Raw genomic sequence first — 19,110 nt, 5'->3', positions numbered from 1 at the left:
ACTCAGGAAAAGAGATCAGCTTTGCGGTTATCAGAGGTGGAGAAGAGGGAAATTGGAGGAAGGGTCAAAATTACAAGCTTCCAGTTCTAAGTAAGTACTAGGGATGTAGTGTACATCATGGTGACTAATGTACATCATGGTTAACACTGCTATATGATATATAAGAAAAATGTTAAGAGATTAAATCTTAAGAGTTTTTATCTCAAGGAAAATGTTTTTTTTCTTTTTTTTGTATTCTCTTTTCATTTTATCTACATAAGATGATGAATGCTATCTAAAATTATTTGGTGATCATTGTATAATATTTGTAAGTCAAATCATTATGCTATACACCTTAAACTTATACCATGATATTTATCAATTATATCTCAATAAAACTAGGAAAAAGTGGTGCCCTCCATGCATGCAATATTCAGCTTAAGTTTAAATTCAGCTTAAATTTCAGCTTAAGGTTAAATTTCAGAGCCGTTTCCATCTTCTGGTTTCATAACAGTAATATAAAAGAGTATAAACTGAAGATAGTTTCTTCATAGTCCATTTTTCCCCTGAAGATAATCACAGCTAATATTGGTTTATATCTGTCTAGAACATCATGTATAAAAATTTTTTTCCATGGACTGTTGTATCATCTTTTATAATTTAATCATATATGGTTAAAAATATCAGAAATGCTAACCAAAACTACAGTGAATTTCTCCTAAAACCAGTCAAAATGGTCATCATCAAAAAAATCTACAAACAATAGATGCTAGAAATCGTATGGAGAAAAGGGAACCTTCTTACACTGTTGGTAGGAATGTAGATTGGTATAGCCAATATGGAGAACAGTATGGAGGTTCCTTAAAAAATGAAAAATAGAGCTACCAGGTATCCCATGCCTGTGCATATATCAGGAGAAAAACCATAAATCAAGAAGATACATGCACCCCAGGGTTTACTGCACCACTGTTTACAGTACCCAAAATATGGAAGCAACAGAGGATTGGATAAAGAAGATGTGGCATATAAATATACAATGGAATATTACTCAGCCATAAAAAGGAATGTAATTATTCCATTTGCAGAGACGTGGATGGACCTAGAGACTGTCATACAGAGTGATGTCAGGAGAAATGTCATATTGATACATTTATGTGGAATCTAGAAAAATGGTGTAGATGAAAGTTGTTTGCAAAGCAGAAATAGAGACACAGACATAGAGAACAAATGTATGGATACCGAGGTGGAAGACGGGTGGGATGTGGCACTTGGCATTTGGAGATTGGAATTAACATATGTACACTAATATGTATAAAATAGACAGCTAGTGAGAACCTACTGTACAGCACAGTGGACCTCAGCGCTTTGTGGTGACCTGAATGGGAAGGAAACCCAAAAAAGAAGAAATACACGTCTAAGTATAGCTGATTCTCTTTGCTGTACAGCAAAAACTAACAGAACATTGTAAAGCTATTATATTCCATTTAAAAATATTAAGACACTAAAAAAGCAAGAGAATCCAGGCTTAATTGATTAGGGCTCTGGCACAGATTTTCTTTAGTTCTCTTGGCTTTGTTCTTTGGTTCTTCGTTTCTCTAGTTACAGTAGGGCTGCAGCAATTTCAGGAATGATACCCAAATTCAGCATCATCCATAGGCACACAAAGCAGCTGACTTTCTTTGCTTTTATTTATGAGACTAATGAGATTTTCCCAGAAACCACCTGATGGACTTCCCCTTATATCCATTGTCACATAGTCGTTGCCCAGATTATTAACAAGCAAGAGGAACTGTGGCCAACACAACTGGCTTAGAGGGGAGAGAGGACACCTTTACAAAATTAGGGATTTTTCTGGAAGAAAGAGCAGGGTTATATATGTAAATGAATGTTGAGCAGACATGGCGTTATCCTCCTTAAGCCTTATTTCGAAAAAGTTATTTATATTTGGGATCCTCCAGGTTCTTGAGCCAAACTAGGTGTAGCAAGTTGTCAGTAAATCCTTATCCAGAAAGAAAAATCAAAGTCTGTGCTCAGTTGTTTCTGTATCTGGGGAATGTTAAACCCTTGCTTACTTCTTCACCCAACTGATTCATATAGTATTTGTTCCACAAAAGTACGTTGAGATGCTATTGTGAATTCCACGCTGGTAATGCAGGAATAAATAAAAATGCACCTTGTTTGTGAGGAATTTAGTGATCTAATAGTGAAAAGTAAAAGTAAATAATGATTGAACATGGGTGAAATATGCTTTGATACTGAAGTCCAATGAGAGTCCAGAGGAGGGAAGTCTTAATTACCTACCCAGCACTACCTCCCCTGTATAAAGACACACATCCCTTCATAAATGGCTGAGGTCTTCTACAGGTTAAAAACAATGAAAAACTCAACAGATTAGTCTGTTTATATTATAGACAAAAGGATGTTACTAGCTATTTATATTGAAACTGAAATTCCCAATTAACTACTAATACCATTTTACTTTAAGAAGCTGGGTACTATATACCTTGCTGTTCAGGAGCATCCCTGGTAAAATACTGCTTTGGGAATGGCTCTGTGATGCTATTAAATGAACCAACATATTACTGACTAATGTGTTCGTTAGGCAGCATCTTGTCTAAAGCCTCTGTATATAACCATGTACCTGTCTTTCATCTGTGAAATTAGTGCAGTGATTTAGAAGGTGAACATGATTATAACTTCTTAAAAGGCTCATAGCTAAAAGTATTCACTGAGCAGCAACTATTTGTCTACCACTTATAAGAATGTGGACATTTGTCTATGTTTGAAATATATGCCCTCTATTTGTAGACACTTTGTTTTATTGTCTTTTTGTCTCTAAAAAGACAACTTCCTACTCTGAAGCAAAGTATACTACATATTTCTATGTGTTTGAATGATGTGGTTTCCAGAGATACCAGCACCAAACTCAATAAGGAGGTCAGTATGTAATTGAATCACCAGCATGTAATTGAATCACCATGCCAGAGTTATGCACTGCTTTAGATTATGACTCTTTAATGTATAGATTATTTTATTACATTACTGTCATTCAATTTGAACATCTTCTTCAGATCTTTTGTATTTAAAGTAAAAAAAATTTCATGTGTAAATACTTGCTTAATTCACTTGCTATCAAATATTTGTGATAGATTCTGAATTTACCAGTAATTTAAAGATATTCATGACCTGTTGAACTAAACAACTTCTAATTTTTATTCTCTTAAAGTAAACTTTATTTTCTTAAAAAATTGCAGTCTAATTTGACAGAATATATCCTTTTAAACTATTTTTTATCACATGCTACTTATCCTCACTTCCCGCATAACCTCACTAGCACCATTTCTTACCTCACTTGAGTTTTCTCCAAAACATTTCTTTTCCTTCTGTCATATTAATATTGTGCATTTGTGTTTTTATTTTTTGTCTTTATTAATTTTCATTGGAGTATCGTTACTTTACAGTGTTGTGTTAGTCTCTATGATACAGCTAAGTGCATACTGCTGTGTGGATATAGCTGTATTCACTTAGCTTGGTGAATATTTAGGTCACAAATATTGAGTAGAGTTCCCGGTCCTCTACGGTAGGCTCTCACCAGTTCCCTATTAATAGTTTATATATATAGTTTCTATAGTGTGTATATGTCAGTCCCCATCTCCCAGTTCATCCCACCCCCATTCACTCTTGGTATTCACACACTTGTCTCTATTTCTACTTTGCGATAAGATCATTTACACCATTTTTTAAAAAATTCCATATATATGTGTTAATATACAGTATTTGTTTTTCTCTTTCTGACTTACTTCACTCTGTACAATAGTCTCTAGGTCCATCCATGATGGACTGGATTTTGATGACTGGATTTTGTTCCCTTTCACGGTTGATAATATTCCATATGTACCACATCTTCTTTATTCGTTTATTTGTTGATGGACATATAAGTTGTTTCCATGTCCCGCCTATTGTATATGGTGCTGCAGTGAACATTGGCGTGCGTATGTCTTTTCGATTTATGATTTTCTCTGGGTGATTTTTATTTTTAAATAAACTATTCATCTCTGATAGAGTGTAAATCCCATGAATGCAGATCAAATGCAATGCTTTTGATCTATTGTGTTCACTGGCTTTAGCATGAACACCTAGGACAAAGCATGTAATGAAACAGTCAGTAAATATTTGCTGACTTGAGACATTGAAAGATAGGTATTATAAACCTAAGAATTAAGGGGCTGAAAAGAAAACCAACAATTCTGTGCCTACTATTATAGTAGCAGTTTTGAACCTAAGTATAGCATTGACTGTTAAGCACAGATATGTTTCTCCTTGCCCTGCTCTACTCTGAGAGAAAAGAACTCTATTCAGAAGAGGAAGTGAGGGTAAACTTTGGGGGTTAGAACAATATGCATCCTTGTTTGCCTGCCCAGGTCAGGTTAACACGTGTCACAACTCAATTCCTGTTATCCCTCCTTCACTGTCCATGGTGCTCCAGTCCAGGTGAGAAATTATTTGGCCATCCCCTGTTGTGGTATCTTGATGAATCAGATAAAAATTACAAACCTCTTCCCCAGGGGGAAAAAAAAGGATAATTTCTATACATACAGAATCTTTCATATAATTTCAGATTTAAGGACTTACATGGAAATCAAGCAACTTTTGACTTGTAGCTGCATAGTGGTAGAATCTATACTTTTTTGCAACTAACCTCAGACCTGTGAGAGCAAGACAGAATCCAGGGGGCTCTGTGTAGCTTAGAGACCAGATGGACCATCTGGACAAGGAAAGGCCAATATGGGCAATATGACCAGGTGTGACTTCTGAGATAACAGTGAAGCAATTATCTCTTAAGACCCCAACAGAGCTGGGGTCGAGTTCTTTATTGGAATAGGAAACCTTGAAACTGTCCTTAGGCCATTGACAGAGTACAGAGAACAGCACACCAAAGGCACACAGAATGCGCTCTGCATTGTAGGCAACTGATATCCATGGTTTTGGAGGCAGTGAGCCTGGTGTGAGATAAGAAGAACCTACTGAAATCACTGCATGATCTGACATGAGAGAGAAGTGTCCCAGTGAGATCAGACAGTGTAAAGGAAGTGAGAAGTGAGAGAGAAATCACAGCAGAGACAATAGAAGAAGCAATGGTCAGCCACAAAATTTAATACTTCATTCGCTGGAGTTACTTGCGTTTGTTTGTTCTATAGACTTATGATGAATAACTGTGTTCCAAGTTCTGTGAACAGTAACTGGTGAGGTAGATCCTAAAGAGCTAGGAATGTTTTTTCCAGAATAGGACATAAGTGGAATCTGTGCCTTATAAACTATAAATGTTTGAGTGAGGAGGGTGAAGAAATAAAAACAAGATGCCAGGGAAAAGATAAAAACTGAGATTTTCTTTACACACCCATGGCCTGGAGACTGTTTTATTTCTAATGGTATTAGTGTGTCCAACAATTATGAATAGGAAAATGAGTGATATTGTGTTATTTATTCATGAGATATAATCTCTATGCCTCCAGTATGGATTTGAGGTCAATGCTACATAGGTATTTAAATTCAGTAAATTTGTAGTTTGTTTCACCATAAAGAGTTTGTAGTTCCTTTGAAAATAATTCAAGAACTGCTTAGGAAGAAACCTGTGAACAGGGGATTCAGCCGATGATTAGATGACTCTGGTTGTGTTTTGTTGAGGACTGTTTTGATTATGGCTTCTTTCTAGGTATTTAACTTGCCTGTAACTGTTGAATAAGCTGTTCCCTGAGCAGACTCTTCCTAATTTCATTAATTTAATTGTTGCCAAGTGAACAATCAGTTTTATGAAGGAACTTGAGGTTTTAGTTTCTCTGTCTAGCTTTAGTTAGTTTTTCTTTTTTTCTTAAACTTTTATATTGAAGTGTAGCAGATTAACAGTGTTGGGATAGTTTCAGGTAGCCAGCAAAGGGACTCAGCCCTATACATGTGCATCCACCCTCCCAGAAACTCCCCTCCCATCCAGGCTGCCGCATAACATTGAGCAGAGTTCCCTGTGCTGTCCAATAGGCCCTTGTCAGTTATCCATTTTAAATGTAGCAGCATGTACATACAATCCCAATTGTATGTACACAGATTGAATGTACAATTTGTACAATCCCAAACTTCCTATCTCTTCTCATCCTTCCTCCCCTGCCCTGTAACGATAAGTCTGTAAGTCTGTTCCTGTTTTGTAAATAAGTTCATTTGTATAGTTTCCTTTTAGATCTTACATATAAAGGATATAATATGATATTTATCTTTTTCTGTCTGACTTATTTCACTCAGTGTAACAATTTCTAGGTCCATCCATATCGCTGCAAATGGCATTATGCCATTCTTCTTGATAGCTGAGTAATATTCCACTGAATATATGTACCACATCTTCTTTATCCATTAGTTAGTTTTTCATACTCTCCACTCTCTATCAGGTTGGATTCACTCCCTGAATAAGCTCTATTTTCCCCTGATACATTTCTCATATTCTTACCACACTTAATTCCTCAACCTGCAGTTCTGCATCTTTCAGAATTTTACCCTGTCCTTCTATGCTTATGTCCAAGAAAGTGTCTTCCTTGAATATTTTCATAATCCTCCCAGCCAGAAGTAATATTTTACTCAGAGATCCATATCACTGGATTTTTAATTTTTTCCTCATTTTTCTCATAATAATTGGGTATACATTATATATAATTTCTTTACATTAGAATATGTGTTTAATTTCTGAAAATGTTTTTATTTCACTTAATTTTTGAAAGCAATTTCAAATTTACAGAAAATTGTTTGAAAATGTCCCATAGCCTTTTCCTTCCCCCACATCCCTTATTATTATAAAATCTTGCATTAATGTGGTACATTTGTTATAACTCACAAATATTACCACCCCAAGTTCATGGTTTACATTAGGGCCAATATTGACAAATCATTATTTAAACTTCACAGTTTACATTATCACTCTTTGTACTGTACAATCTAAAAATTCTGACATGGACTTCACTGATGGTCCAATGGTTAAGACTCTGTGCTAACAATGCATGGGATGAGAGTTTGATCCCTGGTGAGGGAACTGAGATCCCACATGCCATGCAGCATGGCCAATTTTTTTTTTTTTTAAAGTTAATATATTATGTTTTGTATCCACTATTCCTGGTATGAGACAGAATAGTTTCACTAAAGTCCCCTGAACTTCACCTTTTCATGTCTTCCTCCCTTCTAACCACTGATCTTTTTATTGGCTCAATAGTTTTACCATTTTCCATAATGTCATATACTTTGAATCGTTCAGTATGCTGCCTTTTCATTCTGGCTTCTTTCACATAGTGTGATGCGTTTAAGGTTTCTCTATGTCTTTCCTTAGCTCGAGAGCTCATTTCTGTTTATTACTGAGTTGGCATCACTGACTTAATGGACATGAGTTTGAGCAAGTTCTGGGACATGGTGAAGGACAGGGAAGTCTGGTGTGCTGCAGTCCATTGGGTTGCAAAGAGTTGGATACGAATGAGTAAGTTAACAACAACAATATTCCATCACCTGGATATACAGTAGTTTGTCTATCTATTGAAGAACATTTTGATTGCTTCTAAGTTTTGGCAATTATGAATATAGCTGCTATAAACTCACGTGTAGACTTTGATGTAGACATAAGCTTCCAGCTCCTTTGGGTAAATATGAAGGAAAGAGATCACTGGATCATATGTTGAAATTGTGTTTATTTTTGTGAGACTGCTATACTGACTTTTCTAGAGTGTGTACCTCGTGGCATTCCAGCTAATAATGAATGAAAGTTCCTATTGCTGCACCTCATCATTGGCATTTGGTGGTATCAGTTTTGGATTTTGGCCATTCTCATAGTTTTGTAGTTGTATCTTACTGTTGTTTTAATTTAAAAGCTCCTGATGACATATGATGTACACCATCTTTTCATATACTTACATGGCATCTGATATCTTTTTTGTGAGGTGTCTATTGATGATACCTTTTTCCAAATTTTAAATTGGATTGTTTATTTTCATATTGTTAAGTTTTTAAATTGAAATATAGTTGATTTACAATGGCGTATTTCTACTGCACAGCAAAGTGATTCAGTTCTACATATATGTACGTGTGTGTGTGTCTGTGTGTGTAATTGTTCTGTAGTCACTGTGTCATGTCCAGCTGTTTTGTAACCCCATGAACTGCAGCCCGCCAGTTTCTTCTGTCCATGAGATTTTCCAGACAAGAATACTGAAGAGGGCTGTAGTTTCCTTCTCCAGGGGATCTTCCCAACCCAGTGATCAAACCCACATCTCCTGCTTAGCAGGCTGATTCTTTACCCCTTAGCCACCAGGGATGCCTCTACACACACATGCATGTATACTTATGTTTTCTTTTCCATATTTTTTCAATCATGGCTTATCACAGATGTGAATATAGTTTCCTGTGCTATAGAGTAGGACCTTGTTGTTTATCGATTCTCTATATAATAGTTTGCATCTGCTGATCCCAAATTTCTCATTCATCCCTCCCCATCCCCTCTTCCCCTTGGCAACCACAAGTCTGTTCTCTGTGTCTGTGAGTCTGTTTTGTAGATAGGTTCATTAGGGTCATATTTTGGATTTCACACATAAGGGATATTATATTTATCTTTCTCTTTCTGACTTCAGTTAGTATGATATTCTGTAGGTCCATCCATGTTGTTGCAAATGGCATTATTTCATTCTTTTTTGGGGTGAATAGTATTCTATTGTATATCATATTTTTGCATTTTAAGAGTTTTTTGTATATTTTGAATATGAGAATTTTATAATATATATATTTTGTAAAGTTTTTTTCCCACTTGTGAGTTGACTTTTCATTTGGCTGCCCGTGTCTTTCACAGAGAAGAAGATTTAATTTTAATGAAGTCCAGCTTAACAATTTTCCTTTCATGGATCATGCTTTGTCATTATATCTATAAAAGTCATTACCAAACCCAAGGTCACCCAGATAGCCTCCCATGTTATCTTCTAGGAGTTTTATAGTTCATATATTATTTTAAGGCTGTGACCTGTTTAGAGCTCATCTTTGTGAAAGTTTTAAAATCCGTATCTTAGAATCTTTTTCTTTTCTTTCTTTTCTTTTTTGTATACAGATGTCAAGTTGTTCCAGCACCACTTGGTGAAAGACTGTCCTCTTTTCATTGAATTACTTTTGTGAAAGATAAATTGGTTCCATTTGTGCGGGTCTGTTTCTGTGCTGTCTGTTCTTTCCGTTGGTCCATTTGTCTGTCCTTTCATGAGTACCACACTCTCTTGACTCCTGTAACTTTATAGTTAAGTCTTAACGTTGGGCAGTATCAGTTCTCTTACTTTATTCTTCTCCTTCAATGTTGTTTCGGCTTTTCTGGGTCTTTTGTTTTCCCATAGAAACTTTACAGTAAGTTTCTCTCAGTATCCACAAAATAACTTGCTGATATTTTGATTGACATTGCACTGAATTGTTTTGTTTAAATCGTTGTACACCCTTTGTTATACCCATCCCTTTTTTAAATAGTGAATGGATGTAGAATTTATTTGAGTTTATTATTATTCATAGTAGATCCATCCAGAGTTCATTTAAGATTACTGTTTAACTTGATTTTATTTCCCCTAGTGGCTAAGAAGAATGCCCATCGCTTTTCATGACTGATGATTCCTTTCCTTATTTATTGTGATGCCTTTCTTAGTCATACATTAAGTTCATACATTCCCAGATGGGTTATTCTAAGCTGAATATTCTGTCACACATGTCTGTCTATTATTATACCAAAACAGTATTGATTTAATCACTGTATTTTAGGAACATTTTAATATTTAAATATTAAACATTTAATATTTAATAATATTCTCTTTTTCCCCTCACTAATTGTTCGTACTCTTCTTAAATATTTATTTTCCCAGATGGATTTACTTGTGGTATTTAATCAAACTTAGTAATTCTGGTAAGAGCTTACGCAGAAGAGAATTACTATATTTGCTTAGCACCCATCAGTTTGAATTTGTTAACATTAAACTTTATGTACAAGCCCCATTTTAATATATTCTATGCTTGAAAATGGAGATATTGGTAGTTTTGAGTTAGAGAGTGTATATACTGTTCTTCACAATTTGGACAAATTCAGAAAGCAATGTAAAGAGCATTACAGGATCTTTTCTATTCTAAAAAAAGAATAACTTAGGAAGCAGTAGATCTTTGTCTTCTATTACTCAGTTTAAATTTTAAAAGAAAAAAATTTAAACTTCCAAGTGAAAATTCTAAATCTTTTCCTTATTAAGTTAAACATAATATTGTGGGAGATGGCCAAGTTTACTGTATTGTATAAGTCTGTTTCAATTTTTGACATTATTTGACAAATTAAAATAACATTCTGTCTAATACAAAAATCAAAATAAAGGAAATTGGGCTAAAGTATAATTCAGTGCATCATTGGACTTACTTGGTGACTTCATTTGTTTAATTAAATTTATGGTGAGTTTTTCTCACAAATTGATGGCAGAGAGAACTTTGTGGTCTTACGTTGCTTAAGAATGAGATGGCATCAGTGATAAATTCTACTAAACATTTAAAGGAGAATTAATACCAATTCTTCTTAAACTTTTCCAAACAATAGAAGGTGAAGAAGAACTAAAGAACCTCTTGATGAAAATGAAAGAGGAGAGTGAAAAACTTGGCTTAAAACTCAACATTCAGAAAATTAATATCATGGCACCTGGTCCCATCACTTCATGGCAAATAGATGGGGAAATAGTGACAGACTTTATTTTCTTGGGCTCCAAAATCACTGCAGATGGTGACTGCAGCCATGAAATTCAAAGATGCTTGCTCTTTGGAAGAAAAGTTATGACCAACCTAGACAGCATATTAAAAAGCCAGAGACATTACCTTGCCAACAAGGGTTCATCTAGTCAAAGCTATGGTTTTCCCAGTGGTCGTGTATGGATATGAGAGTTGGACTGTGAAGAGGGCTGAGTGCTGAAGAGTTGATGCTTTTGAATTTGGTATTAGAGAAGACTCTTAGACAGCAATGGGATCCATCCAGTCCATCCTAAAGGAAATCAGTCCTGAATATTCATTGGAAGGACTGATGCTGAACCTGAAACTCCAATACTCTGGCCATCTGATGCGAAGAACTGACTTATTGAAAAGACCCAGATGCTGGGTAAGATTGAAGGTGGGAGGAGAAGGGGATGACAGAAGATGAGATGGTTGAATGGCATCCCCGACTCAATGGACATGAGTTTGAGTAAACTCCAGGAGTTGGCAGTGGACAGGAAGGCCTGCTGCGCTGCAGTCCCTGGGTTCGCGAAGAGTCGGACGCAAATGAACTGAAACAATATAAGAGGAGAAATACTTCTGAACATATTCACTGAGGCCAGCATTAGCTGAAACCAAAACCAGACAAGAACAGCACAAGAAAAGAATATTATAGGTCAATATCCTCTGATGAATATAGAGGAGAAAATTCTGTACAAAACTGAATTCGACAATAATTAAAAGGATCAATGCCATGACCAACTGGGGTTTTTTCCAGTGATGTGAGGATGGTTTATCATCCACAAATCAGTCAGTGTGATACACCTCATTAACAAAACAAAGGGTAAAAATCATGACCATCTTAACAGAGGCAGAAAGACCATTTGACAAAGTTCAATATCCATTTATGATTGAAAAACTCTCCATAAAGTGGGTGTAGAGGGAGCATACCTCAACTTTCTAAAGGTCATATCTAACAGGTCCACAGCTAACATTGTACTCAACTGTGGAAAGATGAAAGCTTTTCCTCTAAGATCAGGAACAAGACAAGGACACCCACTCTTCCTATGTCTATTCAACACAGTACTGAAAGTCTTAAGCAGAGAAAAAGAAAAGGTATGAGATTGGAAAGGAGGAATTAAAATTATCACACTTCACAGGTGATATGATGTTATATAGAGAAATGAATTCAGTAAGCCTGCAGGTTAAAAAAAAATCAATATACAAAAATTTGTTGCATTTCTCTACACTAATAGAAACTATCAGAAAGAGAAATTAAAGAAACAGTGCCATTTACAATTGGGTCAAAAAGAATAGGAATAAATTTAACCACAGTGGTGAAGAGCCTTTACACTGAAAACTATGACATTGGTGAAAGAAATTGAATAAGAAACAAATAAATGGAAAGATATTCTGTGCTTATAGTAATGAAAAGAGTATGGTATTAGCAAAAAAAAAAAAAAATACACATAGATCAGTGGAACATAGCAGAGAACCCAGAAGTATACCCATGCATAGATGGCCAATTGACTTATAACAAAGGTGCCAGTGTAAACCAAAATATAGTACTGAGAAAACTGCACAGAGTCTCGCAAAAGAATGAAAAGGGACCCCTATTTTATACCATGCACAAAATCAATTGATAATGGTTAAAGACTTGAAGTTCTATGACCTGAAACCATAAAACGTTTGCAAGAAAACATAGGCAGTAAGCTTCCTGACATCGGTGTTGGTGAAGGTTTTCTGGATTTGATACCAAAAGCAAAGACCACAAAAGCAAAAATCAACAATTGGGACTTCATCAAACCTAAAAGCTTTCAGACAGAAAAGGAAATCATGAACAAAATGAAAAAGGAACCTATGAAATAGGAGGAAATATTTGCAAATTACATCTCTGATAAGGTGTTAATATCCAAAATATTAAAGAACACATACAACTCAATAACAAAATGAAACAATCTGATTAAACCAGGGGCAGAGAATCTGAATAGGTATTTTCCTAAAGATATATAAAGGCCAAAGTATACATAAATTGATGCTCAAGATCTAATCATCAGAGAAATGCAAATCAAAACTTTGGTGAAATCTAATTTTTTGACTGTTGGATGGCTGTAATAAAAAAAATCCAACTGTTGACAAGTATGTGGAGAGAAGAGAATCCTTGTGCACTGTTGGTGGGAATGTAAATTCAGGCATCCACTGCAGAGGATCCTTGAAAAGCTACAATTCAACTGTTGTGCTGCTGCTGCTGCTGTCGCTTCAGTCGTGTCCAACTCTGTGCGACCCCATAGATGGTAGCCCACCAGGCTCCCCCGTCCCTGGGATTCTCCAGGCAAGAACACTGGAGTGGGTTGCCATTTCCTTCTCCAATGCATGAAAGTGAAAAGTGAAAGTGAAGTCGCTCAGTCGTGTCCGACTCTTAGCAACCCCATGGACTGCAGCCTACCAGGCTCCTCCGTCCATGGGATTTTCCAGGCAAGAGTACTGGAGTGGGGTGCCATTGTATGATCCAGCAATTCCACTTCTGGGTATTTATCCAAAGGACAGGAAAATACTAACTTGGAAAGATATGTGTTCCCCATATTTATTACAGCATTATTTTCAGTAGCCAAGACATGGAACACCCATGGATGAATTCATAAAGAAAATGTGGTATATGCACACGGTGGAATATTATTCAGCCACAAAAGAAATAATTTTTGACAATATGGATGGACCTTGAAGGGATTATGCTGGAACAAGTGAAATAGAGAAAGACGAAAACTGTATAATTTCACTTTTGTATGGAATCAGAAAAACATACACAAAAACTGAACCCGTAGTTCCAGAGAACAGATTGGTGGTTGCAGGGGCAGGGTATTGGAAGAGGGAAAATGGGTGAAGGTGGTCAAAATATACAACCTTCCAGTTATAAAGTAAGTAATCCCTGGAAACATAGTGTACAGCATGTTTGCTATAGTTAATAACATTGTATTTAAAAGTTAAGATAGTAGATCTAAAAAGTGCTCATTACAAGAAAAAAATTGTAAGTATGTGGTCATGGATATTAACTAGGTTTATTATAATGATCATTTCACAATATATGCAAATATAAAATCATTCATTTAATATGAAGTTATGTCAATTATATCTCAGATTTAAAATATTAAAAAAATAAGTACTATTAAAATTCACATTACCATGAAGAAGTCCAGACCCAGATGGCTTCTCTGGTCAATTCTAAAAAACATTTGAGAGAGCGATAACCTTAATCTTAACCTGTTTCAGAATCCTTCTCAACTAATTATATGATGTCAACATAGCCATGGTCCTAAACCATGAGAAAGATCTTGCCAGAAAAAAGTTGTTATATGTTAATATTCATCAAAGTAATAGACTCAGAAATCCTCTGTAAAATACTAGTAAATCAAATTTATGGATATATAAAATCTATAGCATATTATAGCTAACATGGGATTCAAAAGTAGTTAATGTATCCACAAAACCGATTAACATCTTTGACCATATTAAAAGACGAAAAGGGAAAGATTGTGTATTTTAATTGATACCGTCAAAACATTTAAAACATAAATAATTTGTTGCAAACTTAGTAAATTTGTAAGGTAAGAAATTCTTTAATCTGATAGAAACTGTAAAATGGAAAACCAGTGAAATATTGAATTATTTTAGTATAATAAAGGAATGATGGTAGGCACTTTTGGATTTAAAAAGTGTATTTAGCAAAGTTAGAACTCAGTATAAATTTTCAGCTACCTTTTATATATTAGCAAAAATAAAATAAAAATTTCAAACTGAGTTCACTTATCTTAGTATAATTCCACAACATATACCTCAGAATAATTATAATGAAAGATGTGCAAACCTTTCTATTGAAAATTGAAAAACATTTTGAAGGAAACTAAAGATGACCTAAAATAAAGAGGAATGTATGATGTTGGAAGGCAGTATATTATAAAGATGGCAGTTCTCTCTAAGTTTATCAGTTAATCAGTGCAATCAAAATCAAAATCCCAACAGGTTTTCTTTTTGTGTGCATGATAATTTGTAAGTCTGTTCTCATATTACAGGAAGTGAAGAGGGTCAGTATTAACAAATGTAATGTTGAGGAACAAAATTGGAGCCTTTGGCTATCAGATATCAAAAATTATTTTGATGGAATAGTGGTTACGATAACAGGAATAGAAAAATAGGCCAGAATAGAATAGAGTTCATCAGTAGCTCTACAAGTTAGTAACTTGACTTATGACGGAAGTGGCAGTGCAGTGCAGTGGGCTCAAGAATTATCTTTTTGTTAAAGATAATCAGGTCAATTGAATAGATAAATGAAGGGAAAATGAATTTAAATTCTCTCCATAGTACCATATACTCCCCAAATCAATACGAAACAGATTGTAGGTCTCAGGTAAGAGTTAAGATAATGAATTGTCTCAAAAATAATGTAGAAGGGTCTTTTCAGGACAAAAAGCACCAGCAATGAAGGAAAAGATTCAGAAATTATGCCCAAACTAAGAATGTCTGTCCTCAGAGTTACCATTAAAAAATGGAAAAGACAGGACACAGACATGGAGAGGATATTTGGAAAGCATGAACAGTTCTGACAAATCACTAAGAACAAAAACAGATCAACTAATAGCAAAAAATGGGTAAAAGACTTGAACAAATATTTCACTATGGAGATATTCCAAATTTCCAAAGCATATAAAAAAGTGCTTCATCAAATGGCAGGGAAATGCAGCTGAAAACTGTGATGAGGTATCACATTCCCCAGAAGAGCTAAAATTGAAAAGACTAGTAATACCAAGTATTGGCAAGACGGGGAGCAAGTGAAACTAATATACTTCTGATGAGAATTAAATGCATGCCACCATTTTGGAAATCTCTTTGGCTGTATCAACTATAGCTAAACATTTATAAATCCATGATCAACAAATTCCACTCTTGGTCTATACCAGTGGATATATATATATATATTCCTATATTCACCAAAAGATATGTACAAGAATGCTCACCACAACATTTTTTGTAATAGCCCCAAGCAGGAAACAATCCAAATGTTCAACTGTTCAGTGAGTCAAGGTCATTAAGTCATGTCCTACTCTTTGCGACCCTATGAACTATACAGTGTATGGAATTGTCCAGGCCAGAATACTGGAGTGGGTAGCCATTCCCTTCTCCAGGGGATCTTCCCAACCCAGGCATCGAACCCAGGTCTCCTGCCTTGCAGGTGGTTTCCTAAACAGCTGAGCCACAAGGGAAGCCCATTCAACTGTTGAATGGGTAAATAAATTGTGACATATTCATATGGTGGAATATTATAAGCAGAGAAAATGAATTTCTTACCACTACATGCGACACCATGATGAATCTTAGAGACCTAATGACAGCTAAAGAAGCTAGATAAAAAGAGAACACAGGCTGTATTTCCAAATTAGAAAAATAATCAATGGTGATAGAATAGTAGTTGCCTTTGGAGAGGGCATGAAGGCAGCATCTGGGTTGTAGGTTCTGTCCTATTATTAGATCTGGGTGATGATTACATGGGTTTGTTTATTGACTTGAAGTTTTATGAAGTTATATATTTTATGAAGTAAGCCTGGTGTGCTGTGATTCATGGGGTCACAAAGAGTCAGACATGACTGAGCGACTGAACTGAACTGAAAGTTTTATGAAGTTACATATTCAGGATTTATATATTTTTCTGAATTTGTTATATTTATTAAAAATGTGAGCCCTCCAAACTGTAATTTTACTTTAAAAAATTGAAATGACTTTATTGTCTTTTGAATCCTTGAACACACTGTGCAAATTTCTCATGTTCTTCTTCTCAATCTTAATAATAAACATGTGCAGTGGAGAATTATTTATAGGGTAGTTTTTTGTTTTTCACTTTTGTCTATTTTTAAAAAGGGTAATGGATTGCAGGCATGTATTAAATATTTCAAATACTTTTTTTATGTTATACCTTGATATTAAAAATTTTATATTCATGATGGATGTTTTATTGTTGTGTTGTAATTATCTAGGTGAACTTTATCTAGGTGAAAAAGCAGACCTACTGTTTGAATAACTGAAACTAACTAAAATATTTGATATCATAAGAATCTATATGTTCATTTTACATTCTCTTATCTTGATGTTAACACACTATATTTAGGTGACACTTCACCATAACAGATACTGGGTGAAAAATTCCAAATTAGATAGAGACTAAAAGTTTGAAGCAAAAGAGAAGCAAAAAGATGAGGTATCTTGGTACTGGCATACAAAGAAGTGCTTAGGAGAATGCAACTTTGAAGTTACAAACCCAATTTCAAGATCAAGTCCAATCGTTTTTTTCCAACAACTTTGTTGTTGTTGAGGAAAATTTGTGACGCATTTGCATGTCATTTGTTTCCTCATATATAAAGTGCAGGCAGTAAGGTTACATGTAAAGTGTTTAGCTCAAAGTCTGGCACATAGTAACTTCTAATTGTATGACCTATCGGTTTAATAATGATAACATTTTTTACCTTAAACAGTAAAATAAGTTAAGCAACTTGGAAGAATCAACCAAATTTGTTTTTATAGATTATTGAGTAGTTCATATTTATGTACCCTAATTTATAATTTATATGTTCATTAAACATATATAAAATTATTGAAACATGCTAATTGTACATATTGACTAAAATATGAATACAAAAATGGAGATGTCATGTGGATGTTTCAACTTTTGTATGATGGTATAATAAAATTTAGATTTAACTACTTTTGTATTATATTCTTATGTCCTTTTTGCTAAATCAAGCTGTTCCTTAAATGACTGTTTTATTTTCTTTAATGGAAATTTTGTTTTTATTTGAAAATAATATTGCTCATTTTTGGTCTTAAAATATGTAAGGCAGCTTTCTACAGATGGTAAAATATTTATTTTCTCTGAATTAATGGAGTTGATAATTTTTAAAAAGTCCCTCATACTTGGATAAAAAATTATTGGAATATTCATTTATCTTATGTGCTCTATGGATTTGATAATTGTTTAAACTATAAAATTGGTCCAGTTCGTTGTGGGATTTATATTTTCCTTCCATGATGAGCTACATATAAATCATTCCATTTTTCACTGTTAGTAGGCATTTAATTAAATAGTTCTTATTAACATTCATAAGTGTCATGAAATCTCTCTGCATCACTTATGCATAGTTACAACTTTTGCACTTTGTCAGTCTTTTAACTCTGGATCATTTGTCTTGTCTTTTATGTTTAGCTGAAATTTCACCCCCAGCACATGCTGTTGCTATGCCTTTCTTTGGCTATTTGGATACTGAGTCTGTTATATTATTGCTAACTAATTCCTGCTTCTTAAGAGACATTTTCTGTTTTATAATACAGATCTTTAAAGACTGTTTATTACTAATAACTAGTAACTATGACTCTTGATTACAGGTTCTCTTTCTTCTAGAAAAATCCCACAGCACTTTATCTTTGTGCTGATGCAAGTGTGTGTGTGTGTGTGTTAAAACTGAGATGTGAAAATAATGATGGGATAATGCAGTGTCTTTGTTAATCATTGAAAAATATGACATATCCTATTTTCCTGGTAAACATGAAAGGGAAATCATTTCATGTTTCCTTATTTTCAATGAAAGGCATAAATATAAGAATTTGTTCTTTTAAAGGTAGAAAAGTGAGTAATAATTACATTATACTTGCCATGATTAGATTGCTTTCCTGTGACTCAGGATCTAAAGAAATATATTCATTATTCTAATAGGTTTCATGCTTCAAATAAGGGCTTGAACTTTAGATAACAGCTAAATGTCTTGAAAGTATATAGTGAAAACCAGGACTTTTCATTCAGTAAAGTGTTCTTTCTTAAATAACAATGTATTCTTAAGTTCAAAGGTTGGGAGTAGGCTTAGAGATTTTTCTGAAGATGAAGTAAATTATTGAAGAAGCCAAAATGCTCTGTTACAAGTAATTAGTTGAATCTATTGAATTTCACTGGGCCTTCAAAACAATCCTACCTGTATACTTAGGTTGATATTTTTATATCAGTTTATAACATTTAAAAATATTTAGTATGTATGTGAATATTATGCATCTTTCCTTCTTGAAGCTTGTTTACTAAGGAATGGAGGTTCTTAGTTATGGCAACTATTCCTGTCTAGGTAGTGTGAGCTTTTGACTCAATTAATGAATTTTCTAAGGAAAAAAATTGCAGATAAACTTAAATGAATGAGGAGTTTGAAGCACACCTCAAGTTTCACTGATTACCAATCATATGTGCTAAAGAAGGGAGGTTGGTCATGGAAACTTAACCTTTAAGGTGAGTGTGTTGAGATTTTAAAATTTTGATGGATTGAACAGGATAAGGCAGTTTTTGTTAACATACGGCTT

General features: G+C 34.5%; 1 protein-coding gene across 13 annotated transcripts in view; it reads left to right on the top strand.

Annotated features, from left to right (window-relative positions):
* Positions 1-19,110, top strand: part of RYR2 (ryanodine receptor 2) — an 820,811-nt gene that overhangs the window by 299,716 nt on the left and 501,985 nt on the right. The window lies entirely within an intron of this gene.

The sequence above is a fragment of the Bos grunniens genome, chromosome 28 (genome assembly GCF_055505025.1).
Source record: "Bos grunniens cultivar Pamir isolate PY7600 chromosome 28, Bosgru_T2T1.0, whole genome shotgun sequence".
NCBI lineage: Eukaryota > Metazoa > Chordata > Mammalia > Artiodactyla > Bovidae > Bos > Bos grunniens.
Note: the sequence above shows the minus strand (reverse complement) of the source record. Positions and strands in the feature narration are given on the sequence as shown.